At 39.3% G+C, this 10,292-nt stretch overlaps 1 protein-coding gene and 1 long non-coding RNA gene across 2 annotated transcripts in view; one reads left to right on the top strand and one right to left on the bottom strand.

Annotated features, from left to right (window-relative positions):
• The window catches only part of LOC122645122 (mitochondrial carrier protein MTM1-like), a 37,624-nt gene extending 34,802 nt beyond the window's left edge, over positions 1–2,822 (top strand). The window contains exon 13 of the mRNA XM_043838474.1: positions 2,811–2,822. The gene's annotated coding sequence lies outside the window, so the exon portion shown is untranslated. The remainder of the gene's footprint in view (positions 1–2,810) is intronic.
• Positions 692–5,054, bottom strand: LOC122645159. The gene is made up of 3 exons (XR_006330448.1): positions 4,970–5,054; positions 1,040–1,047; positions 692–703 (listed from the first exon to the last, which is right to left on the bottom strand). It is a non-coding gene; the product is annotated as an uncharacterized LOC122645159 (long non-coding RNA).
• Positions 5,055–10,292: the final 5,238 nt, after the last annotated feature.

Raw genomic sequence — 10,292 nt, 5'->3', positions numbered from 1 at the left:
GCGGAATTCCTACTTCTAGCCTCCCTCCCTCTCTCTCTCCCTCGCTCCCTCCCTCGTTTACCCCCTCGAGATCTCCACACAAAAGAAGTGGAAAAGAGAGACGAAGAACATTACATGGAGAGAGCTCTTCAAATATATAAAGGCACCAAGGATAAGGACCTGATCGAACAAACCAATAGGTGACTATATACATAATTCTAGAGAAAGGGTTGGGCAAGCTGCCATCTTTTGGTAAGTTAGTGGCTTGCACCAATCACAGGCTAGACATAGGAGGACGATAAGGTCTTTTTCAAAAAAGAAGGGGGGGGGGGGGGGGAAGAGAGAAAATGACATATGTTGAACACCTGGCGGCATGCACAACCTTTTCCCATAACTCTATATTTCCCAACCTTTCAATAATGCATGCATACATAGCCCATATGGAGGGGCTAGGCATGGAAATTTTCTCAGCCGGTCCAAACCCACTAGCTACACACATTGGCCAGGATCGATATCTGATGCAACCGCTACTTGACCCGCCTCGGCTTGTGTACCCACTTAGTAAGTTAGAACGTTCATCCTTTGGAAAGGAACTTTAGCTAGCCATGATCTTATAGTTTAGTCCTTGGAAATGAAACGGTTGCAAAAATCTTACTACTTCTTGCAACCAAGCTCGCAATCAAAGAAATGAAATCTCAAAAGGTATTTTAGAAAATACAAAAACCTAAGATGGTACTTGTGAACCCAAAGAAAAAGTGAATTACTACATTTCATAGCAAGAAAGGTCCTCCAACCCTATTAGGAGCAAAAGATTTTCCGTTGTTGTCCATGGAATAATGGTGTCTTTGACAATTATATCCCAGACACGACTCACTAACCAACAAACCAACCTCAATGGTTGATTGTAGTCTGAGATATACAGATTGGCGGTTTGTTAATCCTTTGCACAACTTTTAATTAATTGTTACTGATAGGCCCAAATAACCAGCTAGTGAGCGATGGACACGTGGTAAGATCTAAATAGACAAACATTTGCAAAGACACAGTGACATGTGGCGACAAGACTTGCTTTGGGTGGTAAGCAATAGGCACGACCACTGAGGAGGCAGTTGGAATCAACATAGCACAGGGGAAGATTCCGCTCTCCACTAGGAGAAGTTACCCTCCATTGGGGGTATTAATCGTGGAGTCGGCTCTTGTCCTATAGCGGCGGGAGCTGGAGACACATGAAAACCACCTAAAAATAGGGGATGCAGTGGTCATTTCATGTGTGGGATTTAAGTGAGACCTACCTGTGAAAAGATCACCTTATCCCTGTTTTTGTTGTGATTTAGCTAGATTGAACGTTTTAGCTCTCGCCACAACAGGATAAGAGGATAGAAGGCAGAAGATTCCCAATCACCTCGATAACCATTCTAGGTATAAAAACTCAGAGAGATAAGTTCCAAGTAAAAGGATTCTGACAATTTTCTACTTAGTGATACCCTTCTGATCAACTTATCTCTGCAGCAGACTGATTTTGACATCAGATAATCTCTCTCCCCCTTTCGAAGTCTGCTTTGGGCCTCTTTTTTGTCCTGTTTTCTCCTTTTCCAGGTTGCACAAATCACCAGGAGGTTTTTCGACGACACTAATAACAATTAATTAATGATATTGGATTGTAGGACACACAGCCTAGTTTTAAATTGCAATAATTAGAGTGTTATCTGATCCATGGCATGGTTTCCAACAGGAATCTCAAACTAACGAAGCCCACAAGGGAGGAAAAGAGAGAAAAAGAGGGTCAGGTCAAAATCCATATATAAATTAACTATGAGAAGTAAAATTAAGCACAAAAATAAAGGATCTTTCATATTCTGCAATTAAATCATGTTCCCTACAAGTTAAAAGGACCTTGGATCATCTTTCAGCTACATTAATTAAAATCAGCAAGGCCAGAGGAAAGCTCCCATGGCAAACTTCCTCTTCTGGTCGACATCACCAACAAGAGGGAGTCCATACTGTGTGAGAAGGCAATCGAGCTTCCACTCAGGCATGGTCTCGTACTCGGCTCTGGTGTACCTTGGATAGTGTAGTGGCATCTGAAAGTATCCTCCGCACCACCGCTCTCCTCCGCTCATCTTCTCTCCTCCGTTCACTCCACCACTGCCTACACCGGCCGGAGTCGGGGCAGGTCGTACTGATTCCATTCCTTATTATCTCTCTCTGTGCAACCTCCTACCGATATCTGATGATATGGGTACTCTGATTATAGAACGGTGGCCTTTTATAGATTAAGAGAGAGGAGGTGCAATGACTACTGATGGGATGGACGATGATTATGGGTATTTATTATTTCTTTGTCTACCACAACCAAGAGTCGGTCTTAATTCTTAAATTCAAAATTATCCTCTTTTTTTTTATTTAAATTGATTTCAATAATCTTGCAGTATGGATAAAATAGCAAGTAAGACGAAATTTTTACTCCTACACTCCCGGGAATCAAGAAAATGGAATAATTTATTATTATTTTTTTTCATAAATACTTTCATAGGTTTTAGTATTTTTTAAAATACTCTTTAAGATCTCATTTTCTTGACTATTAACACGTAAGCATATCAGGAACATTCGTAATACAAGTGTTGCAGCAAAAAAATTTTCCCCCATAAAAAGGCTATATGGATCTTGACATTTCCTAATTCTCCGGTGGTTAATGAATTCAACGCACCAAAAATTTGTTGTCTTGGGGGGAGGGGAATTGGAATTAATACTAAAAATCTCATACACTATACCTATAATTAAGGGTGTTAACCGGTATTGGTTTCAACGGTTTCAATTTCAAACTGTTTCAGTTTCAATATTTTAAACGGTTCTAAATAGTTTTAAATGATTTTTTTTTAATTCTTTATTCAAAGGATTTTTTATTTATTGAAATAGATGTAAATTTAACATTGAATTGTTGTTTTTCAGTTTTCTTTTAATAATTGTAAAATTATAATTGTTTATATATTTTCATTTTTTTTTTCAAAAAGTTTGAATGTCTCTTAATTTTTAGTGGGATTTATTTATTTGTACAATAAGTGTTTATTTCAACCATGAATAACTTAACTTACTATGTATATATCAATTGGTTTTAGACGATTTAACATCGGTTTTTAAATGGTTCAATTCGATTTTGAACTATTTAATTATTTTAAAATTAAAACCAAACCATGTATTAAACAATTTCACAATTTCAATGTAAACATATTGGTTCAATTTCAATAATTGGTTTAGTTTGGTTTTGAAATCCTTACCTATAATAACCTCTAAAAAAATGAGAAAGGGTCTTCAAAGATGATAGTTACAAAGTATAGTTGGAGGTATGCAATATGGGAAATCTATTTCATACACAAAGATTTTTATTTGTTAAAGGACCAAATTCTCCTTGATCCACGGACACTAAACAAGAAATTTCATCACCAATGATCATAATTGTGCTTGGATGAATTGATAACGAATAACAAGAAGGGTATTTCAGACCTAGCTTCAATGTGTAAGACAAGAGAGTAATGATGACCTTAGATTTGTGGGTAAAATTTTCCATGACACTTAACGAGTGATCAATGTCTTCCTAAGCAGGCCGTTCATGAAACTGTTTTTTTTTTTTTTTTTTCATTTTATGAAGAAAATGAAATCCAAGCAACCAATATTTATGTATGTGTTAGTATGGAAATAAAGTGAATGATATGTAATTGTACACATCTCATATCAATAAATTGCCAAGTAACGCGTTGGTGAATGATAAAGATTGGCAACCAAGTTTGGTGATCAACAACACAAGACCTAGTTTGGGGGGTAAAATGAATACCGGGCCACTAGGTCATGTCTACTCAATGCGATAATAAATGTGTCTCCTTCCTTCTAGTAAGTTCTTGGAAATCCTTTCTTCCACATTAAGAATGACAAGTGGCATAAGCATACCCACACAATCAAAAGGACTAATGAATTATATTGGAGTGGGTCAGTGGAGGATGCCATTATTGCATTTCTGTCCAATACTACTCTCTACAGTTTCTAACTTTAGGGGCAGGAGATAGTCTCCAAGTAATTACCCATCAAAGAGAAGGCGGCAGAGAGGGAAAGTATGAAAGTATCTAGGATGTTATACGCCACACATTGCGGTTTGACTGGTCAACTATCAGTAGTATCAGAGGCCAACCCACACCAGCATTTGAGGCCCACAACTCACCAGCAGTCTTCGAAGATTGGGATCAATTATAACCGATAATAATACATATGGGGTGCTGTTTTTTATGCCGCAGCGCAGCTTGCATTCAGACGCATGGGTAACCTGTGCAGCGGTAAGATGGTCATTGCACTCATCTTCATGTGTTTAGACACAGACTGTGCTGCCACGTAAAAAACATTCCCCCAATAATAAGAAGGGAAGGTGTTGTCTCAAAAAATCAAAAGATAACCCTGTACTTTGCCTAAAATAAGCATAAACCCGAGGTTTCCAAAAATCAACTTCTACACCTCTCGATTTATAAAAAAAAATACAAAATTAACAATCAATTAAGAACTCAACGTTAACCGATGAAAAAAAAATCTATTTACTTAAATTACTTAACATAGAACCTGTTTCCACCCTGGTAGGGTGTGTTTTATCCGGGGGGGAATAGGGTGAAGCAATAAAGAATAGAACATTTCATTTCTGTGCCTAACACAAATTAGAAAGAGCACCAGCTGTTGGGAAATGTGTGAAAATCTTTTTATACCTGTGTGTAAAGAAAATTAGAGAAATACAACAGTACATGAATAATAATTGTGAATAGTGATATGTAAATAGTAAACATGAATAATGACAACGTGTGGATCCACGTTAACACAAAGTGAGAGCGTCTAAAGAACGTATAAAAATGATATAAACAAACTCACAGACACAAGTATTTACGTGGTTTGATAATATCTACATCCACGGGTATAATTTGGACTTCTTCACTATGAGAGAACTTGAGAATAATAGTACAAGATACAATACTTTGGATTTAAGCCAAACCTAACCATGTATCCAAAACTGGATACCCCTTGTACACCCTCTCTCAACTCACATTCTCAAACTCTTGAACAGATTGAACACACAAGTTCAAGAACTGTGAAGGTGAGAGTGTTTTTTTGGAGTTATTGGGTTTAGTACAATCTCTTCAAGGGTTTGAGAGTGTGAGTTGAGAGAGAGTGTACAAGCGGTATCCGATTTTGGATACAAGGTTGGATTTGGCTTAAATCCAAGGTATTGTATCTTGTACTATTATTCTCAAGTTCTCTTATAGTGAAGAAGTCTTAATTATGACCGTGGATGTAGGTATTGCCGAACCACATAAATACTTGTATCTGTGAGTTTACTTTTATCATTTTTATACGCTTTTTGTACGCTCTCACTTTGTGTTAACATGGGTCTCACAAGTGGTCACTATTCATGTTTACTATTCACATATCACTATTCACATGACACTACTCACAATTACTATTGGTGAATGTTTTTTTGGAGTTACTGGGTTTAGTTCAATCTCTTAAGGGGTTTGAGAGTGTGAGTTGAGAGAGAGTGTACAACGGATATCCGGTTTTGGATACAGGGTTGGATTTGACTTAAATCCAAGGTATTGTGTTATACCCGCACCCCGGGAGTATAATTAATTATTAATTCTTCCCTGTGACGTGTAGTTATCACTACCACGTATGCCGGTGAGTTGTTCTCACTGGTGGTCAAACCCAGCTATATTGACCCTAGTACGAGGTTGCCTGTGGAAACTAGTCGGGACCATGGAGGTTGCCCCTTGACATGTCGGGGTAAGTAGTTGACCAAATTTTATTGTGTGCTTCTTGCCCTCTCAAAGCCCTCGAGTGTGGTCCAAAGGCCCGACCTCTTATGGTGGGAACCACCTTCCTACTCGCATCGGATGCAAGGTTCTGGCGCCTCCGACCACTGCATCCAATGTGCCGACAAGGACTCTTGTGGGTGAGACCCTATGGCTAAGGTGCTATGGGTGTCTGCCATGTTTGACCCTACCCAAATAGACCCTAGGTTACACTTATGAGGCCTTATCCAAACAGGCCATTAAAAGTGATTTTCTATATGAGAGAGAGGGGTAAGACTATTCCTTAGTCTTTCTTTTTCTTTTCTTTCCTAACCTAATCGTGAAAAGGAGGAGAGCTTTGAAGAGAGGAGGCGGCAAGGAGGAGAAGAAGGAGAAGGAAGGGAAGAAGAAGAAGGAAAGCTTCTGGGTTTGGAGCTTTAAAGAGGGCACATCGTGTGTACCTCAAACTAGGTAAGCCAAGTGCCCTTTTCCCTCATTTTTCTCTCTTCCCCCTTGTTCGTTTGAGCTTAGGTGGTTCGTTGGTTGCGGCCCCAAGATGGGGATTTCTTTTGAAACCCAAAGGGTTAGCTCGAGTCATGTGTAGTTTCCCCTTGTAGGATGCTTTCCTATTTTCATTACAATCCTATAAAGACCTCTATTTTGACCTCTTCTTGAATCTATTTGATTCTAAAGCTTCAACCACCAAAGAAAACCCCAAATCTGGATTTTTGAGCTTTTGATCCTTTAAACCCCCTTAAATCTTTGAATGTTGGGTGTTTCTAAGACCCAAATAGACTCCAAGACACCCCTCCCTTGTCCCTTGAGGCTTAGAGAACCAAATGGGACAACCACTGGGCTTTTAAAGACCTTGAAATCACACTTGGGTTGCATCGGAGGCAAGGCGTGTGAGTCCGATGTTTGCCTCCGATGTGTCCCGAGCCTGCAGGGAAGGTCGGAGGCAAGGTCGAGGCAAGCTCTGCGAGTCCGACGTTGCCTCCGATGCGATTTTAAGGCTTATAACTTATGTAAACGTGGGGTTTCTCTATGAGGCCTCCCCTACACTCTCTCACACTCTTATTCACTTCCATAGGCGCCAACATATGTGCAATGGAGTGATTTTGAGCGGAATCGTTGCGCTTATACAAATTCCATTTGAAGTAATTGGTGAGTGGGTTTGGGTGACTGTTTGAGCTTGTTTACTATTGCTTATTCATGCATTTATGAATTATATTGTGATATTATCATTCAAGCATGATTGCATATTTGCATTTATTCTTATTTGATGATGATGATTTGGATGATATGGATTTGTGTTGGGTTACGGTCTTGGGAAATCTGCACCGAACCCCGATCGTGGAATTGTATATTGCATCTCATTCTTGTCTGTATGCGCCGTGTTGTCTTGGTACCGGGTGTTAGATGGAATGGGGCGTTGACACACCGGATGTACCTCTCAACACGATAGGATTCATGTAGTATATCGTGGTTAGGCTCGGTTCCTATGCTCGACCCTTACCAACGAGGGTTTAGGTATTGGGTAGCAGAGCACTGCTTTGCTGTGGAGATTTAGAGAGGCCAGGCCAGGGTAGTAATGGTTATCGGAGTCGCCTGCAGGGTGGTGATGACTACGACCGGCGCGGGCTCCATAGTAATAATTGAGGTTGCATTGTGGTGAGAATGGAAGGATCCACAATGTCTTCCCGAGTTATTGCGATAGCATATACCCATTGACTTAGCATTGTGTGTTAGGTGGTAAATGAATTAATAATAGCATGCACCATGGACTATTTGTGATTATGTGATTGTGCATCCCCTTTTCTCTCTCACTAGCTCGGTGGAGCTAACTCCGTGTACACATTCTTTTTAGATTTTGATGCGGATGATTCTTGTGGAGCCGAGACCGTGGCGAGGATCATGGCGATGGTTGCCCATGATGATTGTGCCTACGGGCTGTATTGATACTTGGGACTTGTTTCCTTCTTTTTTTTTTTTTGGGGCCACGTGCCTTGTATAAATATTTATTATTATACTTGTTTTGGGGTAGTTATGCTATGGTCATTCGGGATATCCATCCAAACTATTTATGTATCACTTAGCCGTGTGAACATGAGGTAACTCATAAACGCTTCCGCTTATTTTATGATCGTTGGAAATGTAATATTCCTTTATCTTTCGCACTCGATATTATTGTATTGTAATATTGGTTTATGGTCGTGAGTTGGCCATCGCACGAGATCTGGCGGTGAGGTGGGATGACGCGTGTCACCCCAATCATACCACGATATTGTATTTTATCCTTGTCGGGATAGGGTGTGACAACATGGTATCGAGCAATGATGCTCTGCACCGCCACGATCTTGCGGACTCTTGATTTACTCTCCACAATTAGGTTCTAAACTAAAAATCTTCAAAAACATAAATGATTGTGTGCGGACATAGGAGAAGACGATTGTGGTGAAACAAGGACTTAGAAGATAATAGGTGACATGGAACTTAGGACTTGAACCTTAGGCTGTTAAGCTACAACTATGTAATTGCTTGGTTGAGTCTTAAGTAGGTCATAGATGGACAATTATATGCTATAATTCATAAACACTAATGAATCAATCATAACCAAGCACAAATATCAGCAATGATTTAAACAAGAGAGAATTAATCAAATACATAGAGATACATATAAGATTAATTACAAATATCCAATTGTTCCAAATCTTCTTGGGAGGCAATCATATCCTTCCCATTTTAACATTCATGATTTCATCTTTTCCAACAAAAACATATGACTCCATCCTGCTCAATCAAGAGATACTAATCTAAACACCATAATTGTTCCAGATTCTCTGCTTCGGCATAACTGTGTCTTTCCCAACTCAAAATGCAAGATCTCATCTGTTCCAACTCAAAACATTTGATTCGGTTCATTTCAGATTAAATATACAAGTCTACCATTTCTAAAAGTTTCCAATTGTTCATCCTAAGACAAGAACTAGAAGAACTGATCCGAGATAACTTCAATTTGTTGAGAGAAAGTTGGGATAGTCATTTCCACCACCGCCACCATCGCGACCAAGAAAGGTGTTGATGTCATCTACCCCTCTCTCGATACCCTCTAGGCGCCGAGTCTGGTCGAAGAGTTGCTTCATGACCTCATCGAAGCCTTCCACCACTCGCAGGTTCAGCCGCTTTGATGGTCGTCGAATGTCAATACCTCCCACCGATGAAGGTATAGGGATTCCTTCTAGGTGAACAATAGGTCTTTGCTCCTCCAATGGACATGTTGATAACGCCGACCAAGCGTCGCGGTGAAGGCAATAGGAACCCCCTTGACATATGAGACAACTGATAATTTTGTATGCCGGTTCTCGGTGTCCAGATTTGTATAGAAATGGCGAATGAGTTTCAAGTAGTATGGTTCGGAAGGTTGAGAATGTTGGTCCACCCCAATGCCTCAAATCTCTGCCCCACCTTGTAAGCTTGAGATCATCCAACACTACATCCCGCCCTTCCATTATATTTACAAGCGGAAGTAGTCTCGGTAAAGCTCTTGGTCCTCTATCTTTTGGAACCATAGTGGATCTAGGGCAGGTTGGTGCAATTTGTTCTACGCATGTACGTCGTGTTCTTGGAGTCATTGATTGTTTTAACACTGCAGCCAAAAGCCAAGTAGATAGCAAAGTAATACCTTGAATGTTAAGGCCTAAGTAGATGATCAATGTAAGGTTATGGGGTTTAAAACCTAGCCTTCGATTCTTTTTTTCAAGGCAATTAAGTTACAGCAGGATGCTTAGGCTAGAAAATTCTGATTTTTTTATCAATTTGTGATCTAAGAAGTTGGAGAAAAGGAAAGGCATGGCCATTATGTGAATGACATGATAAATAATGAAGATTCATGGTCATAATATGCCTAAAAAGTAATATTTTATACAAAATAGTGGGTTCAAGCAAGAAATGGGTTTATTCAATCATGGAGCATGCCTTGAACTTCAAAGAAAATTTTCAGATTTTGTGGTTGAAGGTTTGAATCTTGGGAAACAAGTAAATATGATTTGTGACAACTCAGAGAATGTAAGCTAAGCCCTATCTAGTAAAACCGAATCAAATATGGCAAAAGAGAAGAGGAAAGATTCTAAGGATTTTATCAACAATCATGTATACAAGAAAATATGTTTGAAGATAAGACAATGTGATAATTTTCTATGAGATTTTATGGCATGTAAAAGAATTAGATTTGAACTTGGAGAGTTTTCCAAAATATTGTGAATTGATAACTTTACCACAATCAAAACTCGAACATAATCCTAGTAAAATTCAACTAGACTTGACAAACATAGCAAATCTCTAAAATGCTTGCAAAGACTTGAAAATTTATAAAAGATGCAATAATCAAACAAAGATCCAACAACTTAGTGTCATCGATCAAATAGGACTTGATTTACACCTAAAAACCCTAGTTTCGGCCAATCGGTTTGGTATGAATTTGGTGTACATGGCCATGGG

Source organism: Telopea speciosissima, chromosome 1 (genome assembly GCF_018873765.1).
Source record: "Telopea speciosissima isolate NSW1024214 ecotype Mountain lineage chromosome 1, Tspe_v1, whole genome shotgun sequence".
Classification (NCBI taxonomy): domain Eukaryota; kingdom Viridiplantae; phylum Streptophyta; class Magnoliopsida; order Proteales; family Proteaceae; genus Telopea; species Telopea speciosissima.
This window is presented reverse-complemented; position numbering and strand designations above follow the sequence as displayed.